The 6928-nt window shown below is 46.9% G+C and overlaps 1 pseudogene; it reads right to left on the bottom strand.

The window, feature by feature from the left end:
• Positions 1-5506: 5506 nt before the first annotated feature.
• On the bottom strand, positions 5507-5625 carry LOC116092669 (annotated as a pseudogene).
• Between the last annotated feature and the right edge of the window lie 1303 nt (positions 5626-6928).

Genomic DNA, 6928 nt, shown 5'->3' with positions numbered 1-6928 from the left:
GGTTTCGTCTGTGCAGACAGCAGTGCAGAGGCAGGAAGCCTTGAAGAGGTCTTCCACATTGGCAGTGAACACACAACAACCTCACACATCAAATGTTATGCTGGGTCCTGGCTGGCCACACTTAGACCCTTTGGAAGAGGGGCATAGAAGGCCACAAGAACCGCCTTCTGACTTGAGTCACAAGAGACCTTCCTATAGCGGCCGAACTTCCCAAGCAGCCCTCCCTAGAGGGCCAGCACCTTGCCCTCCTGTCACTGGGCCCTGAGACAGCTAAAGACAGAGAGGTATGTAAGGGTGTGTGTGTGTGTGTGTGAGAGAGAGAGAGAGAGAGAGAGACTGATGAGCAGGAGTGATCCCTTGCCTTGGGCCAGGCAACTGGACTAATGGTCCATTTCCCCTGACCCGAGGCCTCTTCTGGGCCCCCAGCTGCCCTGATGGGCCAGGTCACCCCCACCCCCCGCAGAAGCCCCTTGTGACTCCCCATTCGGCTTTCCTTGTATTGTGCACGGCCTGGTTCCTCGAGGAAATGGGGCGGCTGGTGGTGCGGGGGCGGCAGCCAGCAACCCCACCCCCTTCCCCCCATTGTCATTCCTGGCTTCTCCCCTAGCCCCTGTTGCACACTCTAAAAATAGACCTGCACAAGGAGCAGGCCCCACCCTTGAGCCCCTGCTGTGGCTAAGGTTGCCAGGGCAGAAGTGCCCTGGGGACTAAAGTGGCCTTCCGAATGACCAGGGTCAAATCTTGTAGTGACTATGTAAGTTTAGGACATGCTTTCCCTCTCTCTGAGCCTCAGTGTCCTCGTCTGTAAATGAGGACAAAGATAACTACCTGAGGCCTATCCCAAGAATCAATCAGGGCTGGTTCAGGAGGTCTCTGCTTGTCCTGTCTACGGGTTGGTGTCTGTGGCCTTGAGAGACTGCAGAGGGAGGGTCTGCCAGGTGTATCCCCCTCGTAGCCTTGGTGACTGTCAAGGACTTCCAGCCCCTGGAGAGCCCTGACAGCTGTTTGCTCTCTGGCCTCTAACATTGGTCAGTTCATATGAGACCATGCAGCCAGGCAGGGAGGGACTCGAACCAGCGAATCCAGCCTCTGAGGCCTGTTTTTTCCGCTTTAAGAACCTACCTCGTCTGGTGACTCTGAGGACTTCCTGGCTGGTATAACCCTGCCTTTAGTTTACAAACACATGATTCACCAAAAGGAAGAGGTGCTCAGTAGGTATTAAGAGCTGGGCAGCTGTCCTCAACGGCAGCATGGCTGCTGCCTTCTATGCTGTTCAGAGCAGAGGCATATGTCCATCTGCCTTTCTCTGACACTCATCCTTTTATTTTGTAACTGTGAAAATTTACAAATATGGATTTTTACATTTACTATTTATTTACTTGCTTATTTATTGTGAGTGAGTGGGTGTGTGTGCGCTCGAGTGTGCATATGTGCACACTCGTGTGTACCATGCATGGTTCAAGATTGGAAGCCAAAGAACAATCAGAAGAGTCAATCTTCTCTTTCCACCCTGTGGATTCTGGGATTCTAACTCAAATTGTCACATTTGGCGGATACTGCTTTTATCTGCTGAGACATCTTGCTGACAAATATAGATTTTTTTTTAAAGCCAAGTTAGAATTTATTAAGAAACAATTTTCTGGCGGGTGAGATGGCTCAGGGGGTAAGAGCACTGACTGCTCTTCTGAAGGTCCTGAGTTCAAATTTCAGCAACCACATGGTGGCTCACAACTACTCTTAATGAGATCTGACACCCTCTTCTGGTGCGTCTGAAGACAGCTACAGTACTTATATATAATAATATAAATCTTTGGGCTGGAGCCGTCAGGGACTGAGCGAGCCCTGGGGTCAAGCAGGGCCGACCAGAGCGAGGAGATGTCCCAACAACCAGATGAAGGCTCACAACTATCTATATAACTACAGTGTGTACTCATATACATAAAATAAATAAATACATTTTTAAAAGAGAAACAATTTTCACCTGGGTAGCTGTGGGGCACCTTTAACCCCAGCACCCAGGAGTCAAAAACAGAAGCAGGTGGAAGTCTGAGTTCGAGGCTAGCCTGGTCTATAGAGTGAGTTCCAGGACAGCCAGGGCTATACAGAGTAACAATGTCTCAAAAACAAAAACAAAAACAAAAACCCAAAAACCAACCAACCAAACAAACAAAAAAACTAAACTTTTTTTTTTTTTTTTTTTTGGTTTTTCGAGACAGGGTTTCTCTGTGTAGCCGTGGCTGTCTTGGAACTCACTCTGTAGACCAGGCTGGCCTCGAACTCAGAAATCCGCCTGCCTCCGCCTCCCAAGTGCTGGGATTAAAGGCAAGCACCACCACCGCCTGGCAAAACTAAACAATTTTAATCCAGATTTACATCTGGGAATTAAAGGGCTGGCACTCTGGAAAGGACAATACACCCTGAAGACATGGGTGCAAGCTTCTCAAGAGAGTAACTCACCGACATGGATTACACAGGATACTTCATTCATTTGTTTATTTATTATTTTGGAGGCTGAGTCTCACTGTGTAGGTCAGACTGGCTTCACGTCTGCAGTTGGCAGTCTTCCTTAGACTGCTGAGTGCTGAGTGTTGGGAATGTGGACGGGAACCAGGACAGTGGGCTCAGATCTTAACTGTTGTTTGGGTGTTTTGCTGTTTTGTTTTTAGACACGATTTCAAAAGGCCCAGACTGGTAGCCCTGGCTGTCCTGGAACTCACTCTGTAGACCAGGCTGGCCCGGAACTCAGAAATCCACCTGCCTCTGCCTCCCAAGTGCTGGGATTAAAGGCGTGCGCCACCACCTCCCAGCTGGCTCTGACTTCTTGATCATCTTGCTTTTGTCTCATGAGTGTTAGGATTACAGGAACCACAGTACCTACTCTGCATATAATTTTTTTTTTTGAGTAAAAATAAATGACTCTGTAGTCCAACCTAGTCAAGAATATTACTATGTGGCTCAGGGTAGCCCAAATTTGTGTTCTCAGTCCAAGGCGCTCAGATTGCAGAGGTGAGCCAACACACTGAATGAAAAGAGAAATTAATAAGGACATGACTGCTCCTAAGGGCTGAGGTTTCTGTTACTGGTATAAAGGAGAGCACAGGCAGAAAGAGAGATATTGGGGAGAGTCCTGAGTGGACGACACCAGCAGAGTGGACCAGGCAACGTGAAGAGAGCCGAGAGAGGAGAGAAGAAAGTCAGGAGCCAGAAGCCAAAGAGACCTCAAGGACCATATAACCAAAATGGCTGGGCTATGTAGGAAATGGAGAAGCTGCAGGAAGGGAAGGCCCAGTCCAGTCCCTGGGCTGAAGTTTAGGATATGGGCAGGGTATGACAGCCAGGAGGACTCTGAAACTGGTACTGAGAGATGCTGGGAGACCTGGAGGCCGGTGTCTGCTTTGGTATGTCAACAGGCACCTCAGCTGTTTGTTCTGGGTTTGAGACCTAACACACACCTGGTGCAGCACGGAATATATATGTTCTCCCAAGTGTTAGGATTAAAGATATACACCACCATGCCTGGCACAAGAATATACATATACATATACATACACATACACATACACATATACATCAGAACCTCAGACGTATAAATCTAAACGCTCAAGGTTACATTTTGATAAGTGTTTGTATGCACCTCTGTTGATCACTAATTGTGAGTTCCAGAGTAGGGATCAGGATTTTATCAGGAATTACTATGTCCGCTGAAACAAATACCAACAGATATTTGTGTTGTCACACACATCATCCTTCACAACCCCAAGGACACTCAAGTTTGTCTGCAGGGCTTGCTTTTGGAAGACTAGCTGTCACTTTGTCACCTAGCTGTTTCTTTTCGTTTTCTCATTTGGCAGTCATCAGTAGGTACTTTGACTCACTGAGCCACTTTGCCAGCCCTCTTGCCTTTTTTTTTTTTTGTTGTTGTTGTTGTTGTTGAGTTGTTGTTATTTTTCGAGACAGGGTTTCTCTGTGTAGCCCTAGCTATCCTGGAACTCACTCTGTAGACCAGGTTGGCCTCGAACTCAGAAATCTGTCTGCCTCTGCCTCCCAAGTGCTGGGATTAAAGGCAGGTGCCACCACTGCCCAGCTTCCTCTTTCCTTTCCTCTCCTTCTCCTTCTCCTTCTCCTTCTCCTTCTCCTTCTCCTCCTCCTCCTCCTCCTTCTCCTTCTCCTTCTCCTTCTCCTTCTCCTTCTCCTTTTCCTTCTTCTTCTTCTTCTTCTTCTTCTTCTCTTCTTCTTTGACAGGATTTTTCTGCGTTACCCAGTCTAGCTTTTCACCATCCTCCTGCCTCAGTTTTCTGACTGCTGGGATTTCAGACAGATGCCACCAGGGTTGGGCTCTAGGCAGCCTGGCACCTGTCCCCTCCTCCCTGATACTTGGGGGTGGACTGAGTGTGCCAGGTAAGTGCTCTACCACTGAGCTACCTCCTCAGCCCCACGTGACTGCTCTTGTGTAGGGATTTGGAAAGATGCAGGATCCACCCTCTAGGAATCTTGACCCTTTTTGAAAACATACGCATATAAAAAGTAGTCTTCTACGTGTCCAGTGATGAGTCTCTTGTTGAACCTGGAGATGACCCTTGCTGCCAGCACTGTGTTCTTTGCCTGTATCTTATATATTCAAGCAGTGCAGTTCTCACGCAAAGGCGGCATACTCTACATGCTGTTCCTCATCCAGCTTATTGTATTGCATTTAGTAATGCTCGTGACTTCTTTCAATACCACTGTGCGCAGCAATTCCCCAGTGAAAATTAAAACGGTTCCATCTAAAGTGAACTGTGCGGAACCAGAGATGGCTTCTCTGTTAAAAGCACCTACTGCTCTTCCAGAGAATTCAGGTTCATCTTCCTGCACCCATGTCAGGTGACTCACTATTGCCTGTGACTCCAGCTCCAGGAGATTCAAGGCGTCTGCTCTCGAATGACATACACTCACTAGACAAACAAGCACATAAATAAAAGTAAAATCTTTAAAATGAGCTGTTTTAGTCACGTACCAATCCTAATATATGGAAGATCATGAGGTCAAGGCTACATGGGTATGAGACAGGGTTCCACAAGAAGACCCTCAAAGGGGACAAAATGGCTCAGTGGGGTAAAGTGCTTGAAGTTACCCTTCCTCCTTTCCCTCCTCCCCTTCCTCTCTTTCTTCCTCCTCCTCCTCCTCCTCCTCTTCTTTTTGAGATACAGTCTCATTACCTGACAGCTCTGGCTGTCCTGGAACTCACTATGTAGACCAGGTTAGCCTCCAACTCAGAGAAATTCCCTGCCTCTGCCTCCCAAGTGCTAAGATTAAAGATATACACCACCATGCCGAGCACAAGAACCTATTCTTAAAAGTTGTCTTCTAACAACCATACCCACCCACCATACACACAGTAACAAGAAATGAGAGAGAGAGAGCACCTGGGGATTTAGCTCAGTGGCAATGTGCTTGACTTGCTGTTTCCCTCCTATTGTATTTTCAATTTTTTTCTTTTCTTTTCTTTCTTTCTTTCTTTTTTCCCTAAAGTCTACAGCACTGGGTATTCCCAGGCAGTCTCCCACCCAAGTACTAACCAGGCCTGACCCTGCTTAGCTTCTGAGATCAGACGAGATCAGGCATGTTCAGGGTGGAATGGCCGTAGCCTAGTACTATAAAACAGTAGCAGCAGCAACAACAACAAACAAAAAAATAAAAAACACAGGTCAAAGCCCAGAGCCAAGGCCAATGCTTATGCCACTCACTAAAACAAACAAGCTCACAAACTTTGAGCTCTGGGAGCACACTGGTGGTCTATGTCTGCAATCCCAGCTCTTGGGACATGGGAAGTATTATTAGAGTTGTTAGGGTCAGAGCCTGGGTCATGAAATAATGAAAATCAGAGAAAGATTTATTCAAAATGAACATGTTGGAAAGAGTAACGATTAAGGATCCAGTGACCCTTCTCCTTCTCGGTTTGATCTTCAGGTTTTGGCTCATGCCGGGTTTAGATTTAGAGAGCAGGGGTATGTGTCACTAAGGAGTTCTGGTCAAGGTGTAGTCCCACCCATCACTGACCTGTCATTGTCTCAACTGCCATCTGTCCTGTACATTGACCGGACAATGCGTCAGAATTGTGTGACATCTCTGCCTAGGAGCCAGTTCCTTTTGAGACTGGCACCAGACTTCATCCTTTTCCTTCTGCCTGCATGGAAATCCTAGGGGAATTCCAATTTCTCGGAGACCATTGTTTCAGAAGTCTTATAGCCAAAGAGGGGCTGCAGGTGTCTCTCTTTAGAGCACCTTCTCTTCTACCATGATGGTTCCAGAGGGGAGAAGTGAATTAAAACCCTGTAGCACGTTCATGGCCAGCCCTAGTTACTTGACACTCTGTGTAAAACATAACAAAACAAAACCAACCAACTAACCAACAAACAAATGAATAAATAAATAAGGAAAGGAAAAAATAACGTAGGCGGCTTTGACCTTTGTACCAGGGCCTCTTTGGCATCTAGTGAAGAGGTCGACCCCTTATAATAATCATGGTTTTTAAAGATTTATTTTTATTTATCTATTTTATTTATTTTATGTGTATGAGTACACTGTAGCTGTACAGATGGCTGTGAGTCATCATGTATGTGGCTGCTGGGAATTGAACTCAGGACCTCTGCTGGCCCCGCTTGCTCCGGCCCAGCTTGTTCCTGCGTAGTTCACTGTAGCTGTTTTCAGACGCACTAGAAGAGGGTGTCAGACCTCATTACAGGTGGTTGTGAGCCACCATGTGGTTGCTGGGATCCGAACTCAGGTCCTTTGGAAGCGCAGTCAGTGCTCTTACCCGCTGAGCCATCTCACCAGCCCCATAATCATGGTTTTTAAATGTGTAAGGTTACAAAGGAAATCAATGATACTAAAATGCAGTAAAAGCCTTTTTAGAAAAAATGACTCAGCATTTGTGTGTATGTGTATCTGC

This window comes from Mastomys coucha, unplaced genomic scaffold, assembly GCF_008632895.1.
Source record: "Mastomys coucha isolate ucsf_1 unplaced genomic scaffold, UCSF_Mcou_1 pScaffold15, whole genome shotgun sequence".
NCBI classification, from domain to species: Eukaryota; Metazoa; Chordata; class Mammalia; order Rodentia; family Muridae; genus Mastomys; species Mastomys coucha.
Note: the sequence above shows the minus strand (reverse complement) of the source record. Positions and strands in the feature narration are given on the sequence as shown.